Below are 21,603 nucleotides of genomic sequence, written 5' to 3'. Positions count from 1 at the left end.
AGGAACTGTGGGGGCTGGGCTGGGCAGGCTGGGCTGGATCCTGCTGTGTCCCAGCCATGCAGCCAGGAAGCACGTGGTGCCCACTAGGCTGGCCTGGCTCCTGCTGCACCAGTGATCCTCCCCCTACTCCCTACCTTCACCCATTCTTATCTGAATTTCCACTCTTGGCCAGAGGGAGAGAGGGGGAACAGCCTCATGGTAGCCAGGCCAGAAGCCTCTGCTAGGCAGAAGCTGCCGGTTGGAGGCTGGGGATGGCGGGGGCTGGAGGTGAGGCAGGACGAGGTGGGTCTTGCTCCTGCTGCCATTGGGTCCTGCTGCCAGCTTATCCTGGGTTCTGCTGCCACTGGTGCCTTGTCATCTTTAATAGGCAGCCAGTAGCAGATAATAATTAATGTTCTAAAAAATTTAGGGACACTGCAGCCCAGATAGAATGACCTGGTGGGCTGGACCCAGCTTGTGGACTATATTTTGCCCACCCTGCCATATGTGATGCATCAGATGGACATGGGGGGCATGTGCCCCCAAGATTTGTACACCCACAGTGGACACAGGGCTGCAGCCTGGCCAGATGAGCACCGGGCTGCCTTCATGGCCAGAGGGTGGGACCCAGCAGAGGGTGGAAGGGGTAGTGAGATTAATTGCTGTTGCTGCCACTACTGCCACCAGAACCCCCACACTAGTTATGCCACCATGGAGTAATGAACCAGGGTGGGGGGCATGCTGACCTAACCTCATCCTACTGCCAGGTCACCACTGCTGCTCCCCTTGGACTGCCCACACTGCCCCCACCCCACCTCCCTTCTGGAGGTCTGGTGCATGACCAGCTGGTGGCAGAATGAGGTGAGGGCAGCCCCTGGTCCATCACTTTTCATGCTGCTGGTGGCACAGTGTTATTTCATGGGTCCTGGCAGCAACAAAAGCAGCATTGAGTCTCACTGCCCCCATTCTGTCCTCCAACACTGGATCTGACTTGCTGGACCATGGCCAGTGCTGGTCCAGCCAGGCTGCAGCCCTATGTTCCACTGTGGGCTCATACATCTGGATGGGCACATGCACCCCATACACCCCCTACAAGTTGCCTATGGCATGTGACCCCTCTCTGGGAGTGCACACAGCAGCATGGAGCCAGATCCACCACCAGCCCCCCCCCCAGATTAGTGCCCTACGGCTGTACATTCCCACTCTGGCCCCAAGCCCTGGGCCCCATGAACCACCCTGTCTGGGCAGCACCCCCAGCCCCAGCTGCCAACTCTGCCCCATTCCCTCCCTCACCTTGAGGACTCAGCATGAGCCACTGCTCCTTCCTCAATCTGCCCCAGTACAGACATCATCCATGCCATCCCCTCATACAATTATGTGCAGGCAGCTGGAGGAACTGCTCTTTACCATGCTGCCTGGGGCTGTATTGCTACCCATGTGCATGTGTGCATGCATATGCATACAAGTGGCACACCTGCATCTGACAGGCCTCCTCTTTCTCCCCCTAACCCCAAGCAGCCCCTTGCAGGCTCAGAACCTGCCAGCCTATACAGGGAATCCCATGGTTTCCTGCATTTTTCTCCTTTGAAGGAGAAAATCCATAATTTTCCATGTTTTTCCATAGCAGACAGAAAATCTAGATCCCTAGTGATGATGCACTACTCCTTTTGCACCCCCATCCCTTTTTGAAAATCCACCCATAATCCACCCAAATTAGATCCATCCACTTGCATTTGCAGATAGCAAATTTAGTTGGGATTAGGGAGATTTTCTGTGAAGTAAGCATGTGCACGTGTAGACACACACGCTTGCTTTGTAGTAAACTATGCTAATGTGAAGTTAAGTGTCTCATGTAGACATGCCCAGTATTATTTTTTATATGTTTAAACATTAAAAATGGCTTTCTGTGTAATATTCTCCAGTTCCTCCCCGAAAAAAATTTCTGGTTCATTTTTTACTTTTGAAAAATTTGAAATCCTTTTTGGAATAAGGATACTGGACATGTCAATATTACAAATGACATGTGAAGTGGTAAACTTCTGTTTACTTACTGTAGGGGCATTGTAGTGCAGAACCGTTAAAGAATTTTCCTGTTGCTCTGAACAGTTTGAGTTCAAGGCCTCCCTCTGGGTGAATGCTGAAAGGTATCCCAGCTATGAATGGGTGCCTGATTATTGAGACTGGGATGTCAAAAGCAACTGAATATGCTGCTAGCTAGATGACTTTTTTATTCCATAAGCTGTAGGAGCTAATATGCCTTACATATGTTAGGCTAATGGGCCACTGGGCTTCAGTGGACTCTTTTTTTAACTCAAACACTTTACTGCTTTGTTTAAATATTTGATGATTATATTATTCCTTTTTTTGCTTTATGATAAGCACTCTATTTGCTGTATTTCTCATACTGTGTTAATGTTATATATAATGATAGGTAAATAAAAATATGTTGATCCAAGTGATTATTTGAAGTGTATCTGAACTTAACGACCTAATTGGGGAAATCTAAAGAATTGCTTTTTTGCCTTATTTTAGTCCATTTTGCTTTTCACATTAAAAAAAAAAAAATTCAGAAGTGCATACATTTTAAACAAAGATGCCTTAGACTTGCAAACAAACATGGAAACCTTAGAGGAAAGTCTCAGTTTTTGACTGAAGAGCTAAGTTTCTGAGCTCTCATTTGCCTAACTCTCATTACAAGGTGGGATGTTGCCTGCCAGACTATAATGAAAGTGAAAATGAAAATCATAGGCTGTCAGAGGCTCATAAGAAAAAAGCACTCAACATCAGTCACAACACAACTATTCTTCTGCTTGGTATCATCATCTGCTAGCTTCCTGAATTATATTTTTGTGCTCAGTTCTACAGATCAACCTGAGTCACAAGGTTAGGAATTCAAACTTGTTCAAAATGAGAGTGTTGACATTTGCCTGGGGCATTTTGAGTTAAATCTATTACCATTTTACACACCCCAATGATGACTTCTGGGTACCTGTTTGAGGAATACTGTTAAATGCTGATCACATGAATACTGACAATTAGGTTCCTTCAAGGGTACTTCAGGTTTTATGCCCAAAATAGGAACACTCCACATTTCTGAAAATCCTGGATCTAAATCTAAATTTGTGTATTTATGTCCAAATGTTATGTCAGACGCTAAACGGATTTAAACTACTTTGTGTACCTGATAAGATGGCACAAAGGATAAATTTATTGTGATAAGACATTTAATGTAGTTTAATATGCTTTCTCATATAAAGTATTATTAGACTTTGCTAACTTCTTTTAAAATTAGTTCTATAATGATATAAAAATATACTGTACTGCAGATGTTGTCATAAGGGTGGTCACTGCCATGTTTCATCCAGTGATCAAATTCTGCTAGTGATGATTACACTGATATAAATCTGGAGTAATGCTCCTGAAATTGGAGTTCTTCTGGATCTGCAGCAGTGTAATAAAAACAGAAGCCTCTCACAACAGAATGCCTCTCTGCATATTTGGCATTAACTGCCTATCTTCTAAGGGTGTCTGTATGTCTATTTTTAGAGAGCCAGGCAATTTGTCATGAATCTTAAAAGTAGAAAGCTATATTTCTGTGTAGTGTTATATTAAAGCCATTCAGTTGACTATTAAATTTAATCTTTTTTGTGCTTCCATCTTCAAAAGCCCATTCTTTTCTTTTCAAATTTCTTACCCTATAAAGAATTAACAACTAACCAACATGTCAAAGGACTGTCCACTGACTCTTTTAAAGAATAATACTTTTCCTTAATTGCTGTAAAGGTCTACGTTTTGGCTCCCACTCAGGCCACAGTCCAGGTGAACAACAGATGGCTACTCTCTTTCTCATCCACTGATTTTTATATGCTAGTTGCTTTCATAGGAATTTGCCATGAAGGGGTGTGGTTTGATTAGCTCCCAGTTCACCACATTCTAAATATTTTGGTTCGTTATACTCATTTTTACTTAAGACTTCACTGAGCATAAATAATATCAAATGAAGTGATTTTATCATCTTTGGTCATAATAATTGGCTCTTAACAGAGCTCTTCATTCAATCCATTTCAGTGCATTGTAAGCCCTTGAAATGTATCCTACCCCCAAAATAGCTTAATATGTCTCCTAAATAAAATCGTGTTCACCTTTTCTTTTTTCCTTTTTTCTTGTATGATTATTGTTTCCTTGTTTACATTTGCAAGTAACAAAACCCTCAAAATAGCAAAAATCTAAGTAGAAATGAGTTTTGAGATGAATTCTGAAAGTTCTATGATCTATGGTTACTATTAATCCTGTAAGAAATATGCATCATATAAAATGTAGATGCTGGAAAAGATCTGTCTGTCCGCAGTTCCCATGTTTTAGTGAAGCATAGCTGTTAAATGAGGTCATACATTAGGAAGGTTAGGTATTACATATCTAGAACCAGTCACATAATATAAAGGTTTACAAATATCAGGATAGAGATCCAGAGGTATAGGTTGTAGCCATGTAGTTTAAGGACATAGGCAGACATGGTTCTTTGGGTAAATCTGATATCTTTTATTAGACCAACTAAAATCATTGGAAAAAATCTTCTTTGCAAGCTTTCAGTTGAAAACACCCGCACCGAGGCCCCCCAGGGGAGGACAAGAAATAATGGGCACAAGTTGGTTAAGGATCACTTCAGGCTAGACATAAGGAAAAACGTATTTACAAGTTGAGTGCTGAGGGTTTGGAACACAGTCCACCCCAACGGTGATACAGACATCCACCCTGGTGATCTTCAAAAAGCATCTTGATGCCCATCTTGATGGGGTCATCTGATTCCAGCAGTCTTTCCTGCCCAAGTGCAGGGGTGGCCTGGACCTGATGATCTGTAAGGTCCCTTCCAGCCCCCAACAACTATGAAACCCTTCATCAGGCTGAGGAAGCACCTGCAATTGGTCTGTGCTCTTCCTGGATAGAATAGAAGCCAGAGGCCAGTATGTATTTGAGAAAGCCAGACAGTGAAAATGTAAATTGAAGCAGTCAATGGGTGAGAGATGGAGTGGGGGAGGGGGTGGGGAAGAGAATGTAGACCTGGTGATGAGACTACAGCTGGTAAATAGTAGAGAGGTTACCTGAGATATCAGATGTTAGGTAGGTTATATTGTGTCATAAATCCAATGTGTATATTTAGTCCATGTTTTTTTGTATCCAGTAGGTTGATAAAGTGAAGTGAAGTTCATAGGTTTGTGTGCAAATGGTTTTTTGTAAATTCTCTTTGAGGATTAGAACTGAGAGATTGGAAAGAAAGTGTTTTTTCTTGTGAGAAATGTGCCCCCACAGGTAACTGGGTATTCTTGTATTTGATAGATTTTCAGTGTGCAGTCATTCTGGTGTGCAGTTATTGTTTTGTTTTTCCTACATATTTTCCACCTGGGCATTTAGTGCACTGGATGAGACAAATTACATTTCTAGAAGTGCAGCTGTAAGATCCAGGAATGTTGATGGTTCTGTTGTGGGGTGTGATTATTGTGGGGGTGGTGGAGGTACGTTGGTAGGTTTTTTATTTCTTGTCATGGCATGGTCTGGATCCATTCAGTGTGTTTTGGGCCATAGGAAGTTTGCTACTAGTGATGAGGTTGGCGAGGTTTGGTGCTTTTTTTAAAGGCTAGGATGAGTGGTTCTTGGAAGATCTCTTTAAGAACTGGGTCTTCTTCTAGTATGTGTTGTGATTGTTTGAGGATTTTTTATATAGGTTCCAGGGAGGGATGATATGCCATTACCAGTGGAGTGTGACTCATGGGAGTTTTCTTTCTGTACTGCAGCAATTCTTCACGTAGTATCCAGGGAGCTCTTTTCAAACTGTGATCAATCTCTCTGGAGGAGTTCCTTGTTGTTACAATCTTTGAATTCTCCTAAGCTTGAACAAAGGTGTATGTATGTGCCCAAAAGCTTGCAAATAAAGGATTTTTTTGCTACTCTTAACTGGTCTATTAAAAGATATCTCCTCTTACCCAAGGGTTTTATGTATCTCTTTTTCTTAGACCAACATGGTTACAAAACAGATCCCTTGTTGAGTGAAAGCCCTTTTAAGATTTGTCACATGATGATCATGGCTGTTCTCCTCAGTGCAAATTTGGTGGTATCGGAGGGGTTGGCTGTATATTACAGCTTTTTTGGTGTGTTTAGGTTGGTTGCTTTTTGTGCAGATATATATGTTGGTCTGTGGGTTTCTTGTGTATGGTGGTCTGTATTTTACCATTCTGAATAGTGAGCATAATGTCTCTGACAGGGCAACAAATCTGCCCCATCACAGAACTCCAGGGGAGTGAAGGGAAACAGAGAACTTACCTTAGCAATGAGTCCGAGGAGAGAAAGGGGCAGGGATACTCGGATGTAGAAGAGAGGGACCTGGATGAAAACAAAAACAAAGAGCAGCAAGTGCAGAGGGAGTGGGCGGAGAGTGCTGGCTGCAAGAGAGGCAGGAGATGGCCGGAAGGATTTAAAGAGGATGGGAGCCCAGGATTAATTCCTGAAAAGAGAAGAAAGAAACCCAGAAGAAATATGGAGAGACTATAATTCAGAGACAACAGATGGCAGAGAGAAGAGAACGGAAGAAGAGTCCTGGAGAGAGACTTACCTGGCAAGCTGAAGTGAGGTAATGAGGGAGACATCTGAGTGATGAGTCTGATACTTGAGGATGTCTGGTACAAAAGCGGATGAAGATTAACAAAGAGAAGAGAACCTCACATTTTGATATCAGTATAAAATACAAGGCGGCACAGGATTGCCATTTGCTTGGGACCCGTGCAGAGGAGAACGGGGCAAGCAACCAAGACATTGAGAGATCCCAAAGAGAAAGGGAACTAAATATATCTAAGATGTTAGTTGTCTAAGAGAGACATAATAACTGTGCAGAAGAGTTATTTTTACTGAACCACAGACACGGTATCTTCTTCGTCTCTCAGGACTGTATTTATTTTCCTACCTTATTTCATCAAAGTCATGGAAGGTGAGAAATAAAGGAAATTAACCAGTTCATATTAAAACAAGAGATTGCGATTTATTTTGCTGGTGTAGCTTAACTCTCACAGTGTCTAAAAAGGAAATGTTGATGCTGGAGTAGTCAAGAGGATAGAGATCTTGTAGTAGACTCAACATTTAGTGGAGAGCCAGCATACTGACCATTGTAACACTGTGATCTGTGTTATTAATCAGATAAGCTGCTGAATTTTAGCAAGGTGTGCATCATGAATTGTAAATATGAGTTACAGTAACGAGGCCTGGGAATCATAACTACAGGGGTTATTATGATTAGGCCTGTGCCTAAAAAGCTGAAACTGCAGTGCTCTGGGAAATCACAGCTGAAATAAGAGTCAGTGGTAATAATCCCGTTAATATCAACAGAACCAGAATTTGGTACAACTACTATGTATATATCCTTTCTTTGAAGGAAAACCTTTGAAATGATCATAGTATATGGATAAAAATTAAGGTCATTGAAGGGAACAAATGCATGTAAAACATTAAATAAGCCCCTGTTACCATATAGCTGGAAGGCTGTCTATAAATAAAATGTTCAATCCTGCTAATCTAATTACTTATTGAAATCACTTACAATAATGTAAAAGAACTAGGCAGCCAGGGAGTAATAAAACTATTAAACCAATAAACTGAAAAGCAAATAAAACTACAATTATTCTGATCATACTCTTGTATATTTCCCTAGATTATAGCATTACACTCCAGTCTAAAACAATGCCTTCAAAACATTCAAAACAGTCTACTTGTAGAGTAGTGTGGTATAATCTCATCCATGCTTTTCCCAGGGCATTCAAGGAGCTATGGTAATAAGAACCAAAATAGTCATTTATTTACCATGCTAAACAAAAATTTTGAGCCTACATTTTCTGTTTCACAACAAGCAGTGGTACAGCTTCTCATCAACTTACTATTAGTTACTGGGGAGGTTTGATTTGGCACAGCTTGTATTTATAGCAACTTCTTCCTATGAGAACAAAAATCATTCTTCATTGTATGTTTGCTTTTGCTCCATTTTGTGACTTGATGCGCTGTCAGATAGTATTTTTCTGTACTGTAAATCAAGTTATTTTATGTATTTTCAGACTTCTTTTCTTAAAAGAATGTCTAATCCAAATGTATTAGTACATTGAAATGAAGGGAACAATACAGACCCATTTAGGTTCTCTCAAGAGCTCTTCTTTACTGAGACTTGCTCAAAGATTCCTGTCTTGTTACCTGAAAAAGTTTTTGTTTAAAAGCAAAATAATGTATAAAAATAAAAGAAGCCATAACTTTACAAATAATTCAATTCAGAGGATGGTAAGTGTTAAAAGTACTTAAATCATTCACAAAAATCAAAGAAAATGTTCTTATGTCCCATTTAAGCAAAGAAAACATTAAGTGTAGATATGATATGTGATGTGTGGATATAATATGAATATCTTATACCTTTATAACTTTAGTGCTTGATCATTTTCAGTGCAGAATATTGGGTAAAATCCCAATGCTGTAGACTAGTTTTTTTTTTTCTCAACCTTCTCTGACTCATGGCATCACTCAGAAAATGTTAGCTTTTAGTCTTCCCTCATTTTTTTTCACTATGGAAAAAGAATACAGCATTTTTTCTACTGCAATGAATTCAGAAATACCACAAAAGGTCAGAATTCTTTGAATACGATGAACTCTGATTTGAAAGCATTGTGTTTATCTTGTAAATCAGGCTTGTACACCTAACAGTACTAACACTATGTGGCATCCCATGAAATCCTTGAATGGATATGAAGGTCCCCTTCCCTGGGTACCATGAAACCCTTGTTAAGAATTACTGCAATAGACAATAGGAGTTCTACTATGAATTTTAATGGGGCAGTTGTTTCTAAAATCTCACTTCTTGTACTGTACTTAAATTTGAAATTGTCTGGGACCATGTAGTACAAGGATTTAATCCTAGAAACATTTGCTGTTGTATATAGGGTTTACTAATTTGAATAATTCCACAAAAATCCAGAGTTTACTTACAAACTTAGTTTCCTGACTGCATGGATGCAAACATTTTCAACATTTTTTTACTACATAAATTAGCTCCTGAAACTGTTGTGAACATTTCCATTAATTTTTTCTGAAAATTCAGTATTGCTACTACATGTCTGGGCCACAAATGGCCATTCATTTCTAGCAATGGAAATTTTCCACCACTACAAATGTTTCCAGGAGTGGGAGCAGTACAGGTGTTCAGTCTCCAACTGCCCACTTTCCCTTGCCCTGAATACCTTCCTCAGATGAGGGTGATTCTAGTGGAGAAAGCATAGTGGAGAAAGCATGGGGAGCAGGGGATGTACCAGTTCTCCCATCTCTGGGTAGACTAAATCAGCTAGGTAAAGCCCACCACCGACTCCTCGTACCAGAGAGCCCAGTGTAAGGAGCAGCTGCTCTTCTGCTCAACTCCCAGATAATGGGGGTAGGTACAGAAATTACACAAACTGGTACAAGTGATCAGAAACAGATCTAAATCTGTAAGAGAACAGCAATTGAGTGCACATAGACTAGTTTCAGAATGGCAGAACCCAGTTTAAGATAGGCCTGGATGGGTGTAGTATCAGATTTAATCAGTTTAGATTAGACTAGTCTCTTGAACTTGTCTTCTAGATGCCCTACAAGCTCAAGTTATGTCACAGTATCCTGGCATCCCAGGATGCTTTCTGGCTCCCTGATAATACTCCCTCACAAGGTGGGTAGGCTAGCTTCCACCAGTGCCCCCTTGTTCTGGATGAGCCCATCCAACCCTACCCCTGAGCTTTCACAGACTGAGGCAGCAATGCCTATGCTGCCCAGCTTGTATCCCGCCTGCACCTGTTAGCCCAGCAGGGGGAATGGAGCCCTCTGTCCAGGCTGTGGGCTCCCCACAACCTGGCACCTGCCTAGCTGGAGGGAGCCCTGCACTATGAGGGTTTTCCCCACAACTGGCTGGGCTGGGCTGCCCAGCTGCACCCACTGCAAGTCTGATCTGGGGGCGGGGGAATGGAGACCCTCACCCCAATCCCAGTGTCCCAACTTACAGTGAGTAGGGTCAGGCAGCCTGGCCTGGCTGGGCAGTGGGGAAACCCCTGCAATATGGGGTTCCCCCCAGCTGGGCAGAACCCGAGCTCAGGGAGCCCAGGACTGTGGCAGAGGAAAGCCCTCACATTGCAGAGCTCCCTTCAGCTGGACAGACCCCAGCCTGGGGGAAGTATGGGAACAGGGAAGAGGAATCTGTTCCCTTCTTCCCCCTCCCTAGTATAGCAGGGCTAGGGAGAGATTCTGTGTTGGCTGTCCTCTCCTTGCAGCTGAAAGCAAGGGGTTTGTGGCATGTGCCAGGCTGCCAGTCAAGGATGGGATGGCCCTTGCGTGCCTGCGCTCAGGTGCCCTTGGCAATGTCTGGCAAACTGGGAGTCATGAGGGAGTAGTGAAGGCACCCACCTGCCTTCCCAAACCGAAGAGTGAAAGTGAATTCCATTTGCTAATGGCCCAATGTACGCACCTGTGAAGAGTGGATTAATTCCACCTCAGACTTTTTGAATGTCTGTACTTAGCCTGGGAGATGAGAGGACTGAACAGTGTGGCAAAGCCCTCACCCCCTCCTCACACCAGAGACCCCATTGTCAGAAGTAGACAGAAAGCAAGCAATATCAGTTCCTTCTCTTCCCTCCCAGTTATGGGAGAGGCAGGAGCAGCTTCCTCCTGTGTCATCTCCAGACCAGGGTGACCCTTATCTGGGGGAGCCAAGAAAGCCTTAACTCTTCCCAGGAATTCAAGGAGGTAAGAAGCAGTTTTTTTCTCCTACCTTCCCCAAATCAGGGTGACTCCAGTCTCAAAAAGAGTTTCCCTGCTACTCAACCCCTTCAGGTCCTGGGAGAAGCCAAACAATGTAGGAGTGTACAGGCACTGTTCTCCTGGGGAAAAAAAATAAATCTTTCAGGATCAATTTTTAGGAAGCAAAACAGACTTTGTTGTGGTGGGGCTCGGAGGTGCAGATATATTGTGTGAATACTTATATACTCATAGTTTCTACCCGGAGAACTGTGATTCTCCTGGTAGAACCAGAATGCCTGTATTGTAGCCATAATCACAAGAACTGGAAGAAAAAATGAATGTCTTTCTCCAGCACTATGTTCTTGATGCTGGTGTTTAAGAAACATGCAGGTTTGAAAAGATAGCTTTTGTTCATCATTTGAGTGATATTTGACAGAAAATGTCAACAATTATTTTCAATGCTATTTTATGACTTGAAAGAGATTAGAAAACCTGATGATGCTTTTAAAGGTATATTATTGCTGAATATATCCTGTCCTGATTCAGAAAGAAATGAATATGAGATGGGGTAATAAAGGTATCCAGCCCTGTTATATGGCAAGAAATAGGGCAGTCATTGCTTCTTGCACATAACTACCTGTCCTTTTTTTAAGAGTTGCACATCTTTCTGATTAAATTTTAATTGGAAATTAATTACCTGATCCTTAGGTAGTGAATATTGGTGTGACTTAATTTGAAATTAGTGATGATGACTTGATTTATACCAGCTTAAGATAAAATGATAAAAAGAGATGGTGGAAAGCATTTTTAATATCACCAAAATTTTCAATTAAATAAAACAAGGTGATACCTCCTAATGTTTTGAAGCAATCATCTTCTTTACTTATCCAATCTTCAGTCTAAGTTTGAATCTTCCTTGTTTCATCAAATGTCACTTAGGGCATGAAAGAATTTTCTGAATACTCTTGATATTGGTAAGGCCTGTAAACTTTCCCTTTCTTTTTGGTTGGTTGCTCCAGCCACTTGATATTATGCCTACAGATGTTCTGGAATAATGTTCTTGCTTCATTGTTAATGCTTTTAAAATATTTCCATTCTTTCTTTTTTGCAGGGATGATTTTAAATATACAGAATTGTCGAACTCCTCTGAACCACAGGATTTGTTATAAATAATTTCCATTGTTAATACATCATATTTCTAAAGATGTTAAGACTATCTGTTATACAGAAAGTCTACATTTTCTAGCGTGTTTGTTTTGAACCATGAAAGTTCTTCATGTTATCTGTCTACACATCTTTTCCCCTTCTCATAATGAACCCACTGGCAATGCCAAATAGGAGATTGCTTATGTTGAAATATTCACTCAAGTATGTGTTCACTTTAATTGGGCATGTTGCACCTTGTTATTAAGCCTTGAAAATGTGAATTATTTTTGTTGACATACTATAACAGTTCAAGATGTTCCTAAATGATTTGTCTGAGTGAAATTATTAAATGTTTTCTTGATAGACACTTTATACGCATTTTATGTTTCTTTCTTAGAGTTAAATCTGGTCAAAACATGATCTCCCAGGTCAAAATCCAAGCTAGGCAAAACTATTTTAATGTAGTCAAATTCACATTTTCCATTTGATTCATTATTTCATTTTCTTTGTAGCCTGTTTATAAATTATTGTGCAAAAAAGAACAAACAAAAAAGTCTTCAAAACATAGTCTTTGTATTTATCACCGTTTCTATTAAATAAAATATTTTTGTTTTGTTTTATTTAGTTTTTAAAGTCTCATCTAGGGGTCTTCTAAAAAGGCCTCGTGCTTAGTCACAGCAATGCTATGTTTACTTGCAGTATATTATTTAGTCATTAGGTCTGCCTATACACATGCAGAGATACTGCTCCCATGTGCTATAATTAGAATGTGTCAGAGCAAACTCGATTAATCAAGTCTGCTGAAGCGTGGTAATTATCATGCTCCAGTAGATTCCAGAGTCATATGTATCAGTGTCCCTGTGCTGAAAAATGGTGGTGGAGGAGCTTTAACTAAAGCTCATCCAATGAGCTTTAGTTAAAGTACCCACACCACTATTTTTCTGCATGGGGACACTGATATATGTGATGCTCCAAACATTTTAATTGGAGCAGCTCTCAGAGCCACTCTAATTAAAGAACCCTTCTACACCCCACCTCCCGGATCAGGTCTATAAATGCCCTAGATGTTCAAGTTTCATATAAGAATTTCTGGTAAGATGTGACCTCTGGTAAACAGTGAGACAGACTGGGAATGCAAGCTACATCCAATTTTATCCATAGGTTTATTTTTCTTTTTAAAGGAAAGGGCACCTGGATCATTTTAGATATCAGGGGCATACCTACATGTGCAATTAATGTGCATGAATACACTCTGGAGTTTATCGTTCTAGAATGTATTGCTCTTGGGCTCACCATTTGCATATGTGCCAGGGACCTCACTACTTTGAGGTGGGTCGGAAAAGCCCCAGTTATCAGGGGACCTGGGGGGCCGGCCTGCCAAGTTGGGGCTACTCCTCCTGCTTCTGTGTGCTGTGGAGAGTTTGGCTGAGGCATGAAGGTGCACCAGTGCAGGGCTAGCTGGCAGACAGCCCCTGCACTTATGAAGCCTTGTGCCTCAACCAGCTGGGACAGTGTCTGCACATGCGCTGCTGTGGAGTAAAATAAAAATCAAAGTTGTATTTACAACTATTATCCTGCTATGGAGTTCATCAATTTACTGCAGCTTAATAAGGCCACATATGTAGACACACAATGTTTACTGAATAGCCAATTAGTATACTGTGCAGTAAATGTCTTGTATAGATACACCCAGGATGAAATGTATAACTTTGTATTTCATGAGTCTGAAAGAATGTGGGGTACAAATAGAACACATGATGGAATTATGGTTTTATATAAGTACTTTGGGAGCAGAAATTAAGTCTAACTAATAGAATTATTCAGTTAGGTTCCATTCACAGCAAGGTATTTAAGCACTTTCTCCCTGTTAACCACTTGCTTAAGTATTACATCAGAGCCTTATGGTCATGTATTTTGGGGACTGCAGCTGAGCATTCATATATTTGTTTGGTATCAATGGGATTTTTTCACCAGTTCTGAAACTCAAACATGGAGATGCCAAGGGTGAGAAATGTTTTTAGAAAAGGAGTTGATATGGATTTCTTTAGGGGTAATAATGAAGCAGATATTCTTATGAAGTTGTTCCAATTCACAGCCAGTAGTATTCAGTCACTAAGGAGTGCATCCAGGGCCAATACAAGCCATCTACTCTGTCCTACTGCCCATCTCTGGCACACACAATTGGAGGTAGTGGAAGGTTTCCTTTTATTAGTTGTGAACCCAAGGCCAGGAGGAAAGCCGCATAGACATGACCAATACTTAAACTCCTGTTCTGCCACCCTTACTTACATTGAATAACTCATTCTTCTGACAATAGTCCACCTGAAATCAACTGGACTGATCCAGAATCAGAGCTTCAAAAATGTATTTGCAGTATATTACAAAATAAATAAATGAAGATGCAGAAAACATTATTCTAGGTATGAAGTGCCCTCTCTTTCTGGTTACCCTATTCAGATAACACCTCTTTCTGGGTCTGACACTCTTACCATGAGAGCTTCTAATGAGGCAGTCACAGCAAAGTACAAAAAAATAGATCTTGCCACAGAAGTAGTTATTAAGGGCTTTTCAGGAGGTAGAGCTAGTATAAGTACCTGTACAGAACCAACAAAAAAATCAATATTTTCTGAGATTATATATATCTTTACAGATGTTTCATAAATAGGGAACAAGCTTCTACAAAAATGTGCTCCCTTTTAGGAATGCAAATTTCCTCAATCTTAAAATTCACTCTTCCTTATCTAATTCTGATTAATTAACATTGAGAGTGTTGGCTTTTGTGGTGTATTTACCCTGTGTGTTGTTAAATTGGTCAAGTAATAAGATATGACAATGTGAGTCAGGTGGTTATAAGATAATCACTCTGCCTCTCCTCAACAAAAGGAATGAGAATGAGATATAGCCAAGTGTCCTTCATGTTAATAGATGTAATTACTTAACAGTAACTACCCTCTGTGGAGGTTCACATTATCATAACAAACTCTTTGATGCATAGAAGATATATAGATATACATACAACTAAAAGGTATATTTTGTGTGTGTGTATACATGCGCATGTGTGCATGCACATGCTCAGGTACACATTATAGTAGTCCACGTATTAAAGACTATTTCACTGTAAAATCATACATTAAGGGATCTGAATCAGTCATAAGAATGTATTCCATGACAGCATTAGATCCTTAATGGGCATAAATTAGTGTAGATAATTTACACAACGTATGGACATAGATGACCATATCTTTGGCCAAGGGTCTTAATTTTGTTTCATGTTGGCTGTGTTTTTAAATTGCTAATTTGTTTCTTTATATCTCAAACAAAGACTTCATCAAAATAATGAAATCTAAGTAGTAATGTCACTTATCTAGCCTCTTTTGTCTGTCCAAAGCATTTTACAAATATAGGCCTGCTCCTGAAAAAGACTACTGCAGGTGTATAATTTTTCCTTAATTGAACTGTTCACAGGACATTAAAGGGTGTAGTTATATCTTACAATTAGCATGTGCTAAGTTTAAGGAATTCTAGGCTGTGTTAAAGTTAGGATGCAGTTGCACATTAAGGATTAATACCCTCTTTAACATGCACTACTTTGACCTGCCATTAGAGAGCTGGCAAACAAAGGCGTGGCTGGTGCTGCCGAGTTGGCTCTGTGCCTGCCTGGTTTGCCTGCTCTCTAGGGCCGTATAGGTCCAGAGACGGGACCACAGCCTAGATCAACTCCCTGTCAGTTCCCCAGTGACATCTACTGGGCCTGCATCAGGCCTACTAGACCCTGTCTGCCTATATTGAATCCTCTCTGCCCTCTGCTAGCCTGGATTGGGGCCCCACAACCTCCCTGATCAGACTCGCCAGTCCCTGCTGACCTGGATCAAGCCCTCCACTGGCACAGATTGGGATCATGGCCCCTTGCCAGTCCAGGTCAGGTGCAGAACCCTCTGCTGCCCCAGACTGGGCCTGCCAGCCAGGATCAGACTCCTCTTGCCTGCAGCTCCCCACTGACCTGTGGCTGCAGGCACTTTCCCAGGGGAGCAGTCAGGCAAAGGGAACCTACCAGCCACTGCTGCTGGTCTCTAGGCTGGGATAAACCCAGAGAGCAGAAATGAAAATCGGCGGGCAGATTCCTCCTCCCCTGCCTTCTCATACAGGACAGTGCCAGCAACCAAAGGTGAGGGGGGATCCAGGAGAAATGATGGGGACAGGGGGTGAGCTGCAATGGCCCAGGTGGGTCAGAGCAAAAGCCCAGCGGGGTGGGGGGACAGAGGGGGAGCCCTAATGGACAAAGGAGATAGAGCAGGAGCTCCAGGGGCAAAGTTGAGGCCATAAGGGAGCACCGGGGGGGTGGGGGGGGATTTAATTCTTAGCTTTAGGTATCCCCTGGCTGCCTCCACTGTCACTCTGGGGAAAGACAGAACTGGAGGACTGCTCCCAACTTATCTTGTCCCCATAGACCAGTCTAATGAGACTGCAACATGAGCTGCCTAAGACAAGGAAGAGATAATCCTTGCTAGAATCAGACACTTTCTGAGATGCACAGAGGGCACTTAGTTTGTATTTTCCCATCCTAATGAGAGGACACTCTTGTTTTAAGACCGCTTAACACATCTTAAAGATAATGTGTGACAACACCCATTGTAAAGCACAAGTTTGTGGGTATAAGTATACTACAGGAGTAACTGTGGCATAATATAGACATACCCAAGCTAGTGTTATTTAAGTACTAGAAGAGTCTAACTACAGCAGCATGGAGCTCAACATGGGCTGTTACCCCTTTCTGTACTACGTCATAAATGTGCCCTTCCTCTTCGCATGATCAGAGCCTGAGGATCTGATGTTGCTATTATATCTGCACACAGTTAACAGAAGTCCACCTTGTTACAAAACACTGCCCATGAGGCTATGATTGCAAAACAGGTAAATGGGTCTCAATACCTCTAAGAGGGATTTTCCATATATGCAATGTTTTTATGTATAATGTATACAAAAAGAAATAACTGATGTATTGATGTATTGATGTATTAAGTTCAAAAGTGATTTCTTTGTGTATGTGTAGCAATTGCCTTTCTTATGGAAAAGCATTTCAAGAAGCTGCACCCTAATTTATTTATTTTTAATGTGAAGCTACAACATTCATTTGGTCCTTGGATATTTTCCAAGCTGTTTTTCTAGCCCTAAGTGCAATGTTTTCTTTAGGTAATGCATACCAGCCAGGCTGTATTTTAAAAAAAACACATTTGTTTGCTATAATACAATTTTCTTTGATATTTGGCATGGAATAACTCATAGTCTTTCTTTTCCATTTTGTTCATTGATCATAGTATTTTGAAACCACTTAACAAGAACTCTGCTTCTCTTCTTCTCAGATTATATTTCCTGGATGATTTAGCAGAAATAGAAGTCCCTCTTCTTTTTGAGGCCTACATTGATGATCTGAAACATGAATCAGGGGAGTGACAATATAATATTAGCACTAATAATGAAGGACATCCAGCTCTGGTGCTTGGGATTTTATTGCATATAGTTACTTATTCTGCACACTTCATAGATGGATGCCTTTTAAATCATTTTGCTTTTCAATCAATGTGAATACAAACTTTTTATTATTATGGGATGTGCTTGTCTGTTGTTAATGATAGGCATCAGAAAGAACATATTTTGCAGACTTTTATGGGAGAGACCATGGCACAGCCAGAGATGCAGATGAAGTGCCTTACTTTCTTTCTTTCAAAATGGCCACCAACAGGAGTGCTTTCTTGGAGCACTGAGACCTTCTTCCTGTTTTGCAAGCCTTTCTCCCTCTCTTTCCTTATTTTCCCTCCCTCAGACAGTCTGACCTGTTTCCCACTGCAGCCCCTAAGTACTAGAAGAGTCTAACTACAGCAGCATGGAGCTCAACATGGGCTGTTACCCCTTTCTGTACTACGTCATAAATGTGCCCTTCCTCTTCGCATGATCAGAGCCTGAGGATCTGATGTTGCTATTATATCTGCACACAGTTAACAGAAGTCCACCTTGTTACAAAACACTGCCCATGAGGCTATGATTGCAAAACAGGTAAATGGGTCTCAATACCTCTAAGAGGGATTTTCCATATATGCAATGTTTTTATGTATAATGTATACAAAAAGAAATAACTGATGTATTGATGTATTGATGTATTAAGTTCAAAAGTGATTTCTTTGTGTATGTGTAGCAATTGCCTTTCTTATGGAAAAGCATTTCAAGAAGCTGCACCCTAATTTATTTATTTTTAATGTGAAGCTACAACATTCATTTGGTCCTTGGATATTTTCCAAGCTGTTTTTCTAGCCCTAAGTGCAATGTTTTCTTTAGGTAATGCATACCAGCCAGGCTGTATTTTAAAAAAAACACATTTGTTTGCTATAATACAATTTTCTTTGATATTTGGCATGGAATAACTCATAGTCTTTCTTTTCCATTTTGTTCATTGATCATAGTATTTTGAAACCACTTAACAAGAACTCTGCTTCTCTTCTTCTCAGATTATATTTCCTGGATGATTTAGCAGAAATAGAAGTCCCTCTTCTTTTTGAGGCCTACATTGATGATCTGAAACATGAATCAGGGGAGTGACAATATAATATTAGCACTAATAATGAAGGACATCCAGCTCTGGTGCTTGGGATTTTATTGCATATAGTTACTTATTCTGCACACTTCATAGATGGATGCCTTTTAAATCATTTTGCTTTTCAATCAATGTGAATACAAACTTTTTATTATTATGGGATGTGCTTGTCTGTTGTTAATGATAGGCATCAGAAAGAACATATTTTGCAGACTTTTATGGGAGAGACCATGGCACAGCCAGAGATGCAGATGAAGTGCCTTACTTTCTTTCTTTCAAAATGGCCACCAACAGGAGTGCTTTCTTGGAGCACTGAGACCTTCTTCCTGTTTTGCAAGCCTTTCTCCCTCTCTTTCCTTATTTTCCCTCCCTCAGACAGTCTGACCTGTTTCCCACTGCAGCCCCCCACTTTTCATTACTTTTTCCTGCCTTTTTTTTCCCTTTTCTCAGCCCTTTCCCTTGCAGTCACTCTCTCCCCCTCCCTTAGGTTGTGTTTTGTTTTCCCTCTCTCTGCCCCTCAGCTGCTCTGCTGCTTATTGTTTTCCCTTCCCTGTTACATTGCTTACCTTTCTCCTCTCCCCTGGGGTTTATTTGTTTTCCAGTTTCTTTGTTCTTTGCCAGGGCTGCCCATCCCCCACCCCTCTGGTTCCTTGCAGGGTTAACCCCTTTTTTGCTGGAATGGCTGAAGACAGCTCCCAGCCGTTCACTGCTGGGGCTTCAGCCCCTCTGCACTGGAGCCTTGGTATCTGGGTTCGTGCCCCTCCCTTCATTGGAGTGGAGGAGTGTGCTGCTGCTGTGGGGGTGCACATAGGCTGCAAACATGTCTTCTTTGCTGTCCAGGTGAGTTCAGTCCCCATTATCTTCCTCAGCTCCCCTGTTTTATTGCATGAGATTGTGGTGGCAGGTGTGTCTGTCAGGAGTGTTTTTTGTCTTGCAGTGCCCCTAGACACACCAGCTGTACATGTGGTAACTTCAAACTTGCCTCCATTTCTCTCAGACGATGACCTCACTAATGGCCTGTGCCATTATGGCATAGTTACAGGGCCAGTCCATAGACTGCTGCTTGGCAGCAAGGTCCCTGACCTCCGGCAAGTCCTATCCTTTAAAAGGCAGCTGTTTATGCTTCTCAAGAGGGAGGGTCGGGGTTTGCCCCACTCCACGATCTTCCTGTTTGATGGGCAGAATTACAAGGTCTACCTCACCACTGGGGACACCTTATGTTTTCACTGTGGTAGCAGGTCCCACCTGGCTACCCAATGCCCGAAGAAGAAGCTGGCCGTGGCAGAGGCATCTGCAGCTGCACCCAAAGGTGCCTCATCCGGGTCCGGTGCGGCAGCCTTGTTCAGTGATGGGGAAGGGCCTTCCTCCCAGTCACTCCCCATTTCATTGGAGTCAGCTAGCTCTTTTCTTCCCCCCTCAGGGGAGGATTTGGCCCCTCCTGCTGGGAAGGGCAAATCCCAGAAAAGAGGTCTTCTAAACAGGCCTTGTTATCCCCTGAAGATCTCTGCACCACTTGAAGGGGGGCTGAGGTTAGTGAGCAGCCCCCCCTCCCACCTGCCTCCTTGAAATCCTCCCCAGACATTGTACTACTTGTGGGGTGACCTGGGGGTAGGGGAAGTGGTGGTGGAATTTTCCATTTTTGATATGCTGCCACATAAGAAGCTTTCATAGAGCAAAGTGACTGAGCTATGCAGGAAATATATGCCCTCTCCCTTCTCATGTGCAACTGAACTAGTGCAATTCCACTTCCAGGGAATAAACTGTAGATTAAATTATTCTGCCCCCTAACTCTCAACTCCTTGAGGATGATGAGGTCAATATGGAGGTTGGACCCTCTGGGAGCTACAAGTGGCTCCAGGAGCAAGAATACCTGGACCACAAGAGCACCCCACCCAAGAGATCAGGGACTGATGTCCTCTGCCCCCCCCCCCCAGCCATCTTGGAGGAGGATTGCTTCCACAGGGCCTGATGCTAGGATCCTGGTGAGGGGACAAGTGCTCCTCCTGGGACTTGATGCCTCTCAGTGCCCGACATGTATAGCTCCTCCTCCTCAGAGTCGAATTTTGATTCTGCCTCTGAGGAAGAGTTAACAGAAGTCCTGCCTCAGAAGGTAGTGTCCTCTGATTCAGCTAAGGTGCCCCCCTCAATAGGGAACATCTCCACCGCGGAAGCGGAACCTGCTCCTGCTTCTGAGGAATCTCCCTGTGGAAGTTACTTAATTGAAAGCCTTATTGAGTTTCTAGACCAGACAAAGCACCACCAGAGTGTTGCACAGCATATACATAAATGGTTCCCAGAACCTGAGATATTTGTGGTGTCTTCTAAGGCCACAGCAGTGGCGCTGCACTCCACTGTGGGGATGCACTGATATAGTTTTCACCTAAGCAAGCTTACAGGTGATGTTGGGTGTTTGTTGTGAGCAGCACCAGCTGGCAAGCTGTAGGCCTAGTTTTTCCCCTGTCCTACATGCTTGCTCCTCTCTGCTGTTCCTCTCTGTTCCCTTGGCTTTGCCCGTCCCCATTTTCTACATCCTTCACACATGGCTGACACAACCTTTGGTACTCTCAATACCAATGGCTGTAGAGACCCTGTGAAGTGGATGACACTCTTTCCTCTGCCAGCAAAAGCTGGATGTCGACTTTCTGCAAGAAATTCATACTGATGCAGCTAGTCACACCACCTGGCATGCTGCCTGGACAGGCCATATGGTCCTGAGCTATGGCACCTCCCTCAGTGCAGAAGTGGCAATCCTCTTGTCAGTGTAGCTGATGCCTAACTCAGCAGTAACTCAAGAGGTCATCCCTGGCTGACTGCTAACTGCTCGTATAACGTTAACACAACATCGCCTCATCCTAATTAACATCTATGCACCCATGCTTGATGGACTTGCCGAGTGAGAATGGACAGTCTTCTTTGAGACCCTGGCTGGCTTTTTGAGAAGTGCAGATGATGGTGATGACCTTCTCCTCCTGGGAGGGGACTTTAATTCCATGATCAATGAACAGATGTCTCCAGAGAGCCCTTTCCACCACTGCCTGTTATCCCAGCCATGGATAAAGATCTGGGTGGTAGGCCTGGCACTTTATTGTCTCTTCCCATACCTCCTGACAGCGATG

The sequence above is a fragment of the Alligator sinensis genome, unplaced genomic scaffold, assembly GCF_000455745.1.
Source record: "Alligator sinensis unplaced genomic scaffold, ASM45574v1 scaffold56_1, whole genome shotgun sequence".
NCBI classification, from domain to species: domain Eukaryota; kingdom Metazoa; phylum Chordata; order Crocodylia; family Alligatoridae; genus Alligator; species Alligator sinensis.
Note: the sequence above shows the minus strand (reverse complement) of the source record.